General features: G+C 42.7%; 1 protein-coding gene across 1 annotated transcript in view; it reads right to left on the reverse strand.

Moving 5' to 3' along the window:
• The window catches only part of Suclg2 (succinate-CoA ligase GDP-forming beta subunit), a 262,194-nt gene that overhangs the window by 7,156 nt on the left and 251,961 nt on the right, over window positions 1-3,077 (reverse strand). The gene's annotated exons all lie outside the window — the stretch shown is intronic.

Here is a 3,077-nt window from a genome sequence, read left to right on the forward strand (position 1 = left end):
CCCATCCCATCCCAGCCAGCCCAGCCCAGCCCAGCCCAGGGGTTATAGGTGTGAACTCTGCTGTACCTCCTGCTAACATGGGCTCTTGGGATCTGAACTCAGGTCCTCATGTTTGTGCAGCAGGCATTTTACTATTAACTAAGTCAACTCCCTAGCCTGATCATTCAGGTTTTTTCTCTTTTTTAGAAGAATACAATGCCATTACTAAAAATATATTGACTACATGTTACCAGATTTTAAAAGGGACCACAAAGATTATATTGAAAACATTATAAGCTTGCTGCCTATGTGTGATTATGGGTTCTTAAATATCATAAAACTCAATTCTTAAAGCAAATCTAAAATCAACAGCATTTTAGCCCCATTTCAAAGATAAAGTACCCAAGGTACCAGGAGACTTAGCAGCTGGCCTAATGACTCCCAGCAAGTTAGAAGATGGGAAAAGAGTAGAGTTTAGATTTATCTGAAATTGAAGGAGCTCCACACAAAAAAGAATGCTGGCAATTCTTTAAGCTAAGCCTTCACTTGATTTCACTGGGGGAAACTGAGGCTCAGGTACTAGGGAATTTACTTGGTCAAGCAATCAGTGAGCTATCACAAGCCTGATTCAGCCTCCTGTTCTAAATCAGGGCTGGCACATTATGGCTTTTAAGCCCAGTGCAGCCCACAGTCTCTTTGCATGCTACTTGTAAGCTAAGAATAGTTTTCATATTTTTAAATAGCTGGGCAAAAAATCAGAATAATATTTTGTGATACATGAAAATTACATGAAATTCAAATTTCAGTGCCCATAAATAGAGTTTTGATGGAGCAGGGCCAAACTGATGCGTTTGCAGGCTGCCGATTGCTATGCTCTGCAATGGCAGAGCTAGGGCGGTGACACAGACAGTGTGGCTCATGGGGCCTGAAAAGGTTCAGTTCTGCTCCGAGGCTTCTTTTCTTTCCTTGGAGCAGAAACAGGACACATTCTACAAAGTAGTAGGTTCCTGAGGGTCCGGTGTCCGTGTGTCCTGCTCCTCCTGTCAAGCCATCATCAGAGAGAGGAATGATTTAACAGTCGTACTGTGAAAGAGATCATGAACACATTTCCATCCGCAGTCGCCCGGAGAACACAAGTGTCTGGGAATAAACCTCACTGAAGAGGGAAAGGCCCAAGGACAAACTTTAAATCTCTGAAGAAAGACACTGAGGAAGGAACTGGAACATGCCGAGGATTAGTAGAATTAATATTGTGAAAAATGATCATTCTACCAAAAGCAATTTATAGATTCAATGCAATTCTAATCAAAATTGCCAAAACATTGTTCATGGAAATAGAGGAGAAAACTTAGCTACTTTATTTTTACCGTGAAGAAGTATTACGACCAAGGAGACTTATAAAAGGAAGCATGTTACTGGGGCCCTGCTTACAGTTCGCAGGGTGAGTCCACGACTATTATGTCAGGAGCATAGAAGCAGAAAGGCAGTCATGGCGCTGGAGCAGTAGCTGAGGGGTTACATCCTGATCCAAGACAAGAGAACGCAAATTGGAATGGCATGGGTTTTTGAAACCGCAAAACCCAGCCCCAGTGATACACCTCCTCCAACAAGACCCCACTTCTTAATCCTTACTAAACAGTTCCATCAACTGAGGACCAAATATTCAAAGATAGAAGCCTGTGGGGCCATTCACATTTAAATTACCACAAAAAAAAATTCTAAAATTTACATGGAACCACAAAAGGCCCCAATAGCCAAAGCTACCCTGAGTAAAAAGAACAAGGCCATTCCAAAATTTGCCATTCTAAATTTTAAGGTATACTGTATAGTTACAGTCATAAAACAGCCATATGGTACTGGCACAAGAACAGACATGTAGACCAGTGAAACAGAATAGAAGACCCAAATATGAGTACATACAACTAGAATCATCTGGTATTTAACATAGATGCCAAAAACACATTGGAGAGAAAACACCAACAAATGGTGCTGGGAAAACCAATATCCACATGCAAAAGAATGAAATTAGGCCTGCATCTGTTACCTTGCACGAAAATTAACTCCAAGTGCATCAAAGAGGTCATGTGTAAGTGGAAAAAGACATAGGCAGCACCTAACAGCATGTAGGTGGAAGGAGACTCCATTCGACTAGGGATTAAGGCCAACAATTGACAACTGTGACTTCATAAAACAAAAATTGCAAGGCTAAGGAAACAATTAACCAAGTGGAGAGGAAGCCCACTGAGTGGGAGAGAATCTCTATGAACTATATGTTTGACAGAAGAGTAATATCCACAATACATAATGAACTTTCTGAGCACTGAACCAGAGGCAAAACTCCCACTGTGCCCGTATCCCTCCCTTCTTTGAGATGACCCAAGTCTCAGGGTGAACACCACCTGGCTGCCAATGGCAATCATACACAGGGTTAGTAACAAGGGTTAAGATGTTATGGCTAGTGCAAATCGTACAGCTAACATTTACTAAGAGCAGACCTATTCAGACTACTGGAAAGCTAATTTGTGCCTTTCAATGAGTGACATTATGATGTTGTTACTTGTATATATATGTCCGTTTGTGCATACGCCCATGTGCATATGCCTATGTGCATATGTGCACTGGCTGTTCACCATACTACTGGAATCATGCTGCCTCTCTCGCAGTGCTGAGATTACAGGCACATATGGCCACACTGGACTTCTGATTGGGTGTTGAGGGTGCTGAGGGTCCGAATTGGACTCTCACACTTTGGTTGCAAACACTTTACCCACTGAGCCACCTCACCACCTCAATCAATACTATCAGGTTTTTTATTCCCATACTACAGGTAAGGAAGTTGAAATTTCACACTTGGCTTTATTCCTAAATAGCTGAATGAAATGAGAAAGTCATTGTCCATTTGACTTGAGATTCTTTACCCTTGGGTGAGGATCTTATCTACCTACACATTCCACGAAAATTCAGGCTGATCTAAGGTAGCCCGTGGCACTGCATCACAGCCATGGCAAGAAGACACCCAGGCTGAGGACTGCGGTGGGGAGGAGGACTGCTGTGGGGAGGAGGACTGCTGTGGGGAGGAGGACTGCTGTGGGGAGGAG

This window comes from Mastomys coucha, unplaced genomic scaffold (genome assembly GCF_008632895.1).
Source record: "Mastomys coucha isolate ucsf_1 unplaced genomic scaffold, UCSF_Mcou_1 pScaffold20, whole genome shotgun sequence".
NCBI classification, from domain to species: domain Eukaryota; kingdom Metazoa; phylum Chordata; class Mammalia; order Rodentia; family Muridae; genus Mastomys; species Mastomys coucha.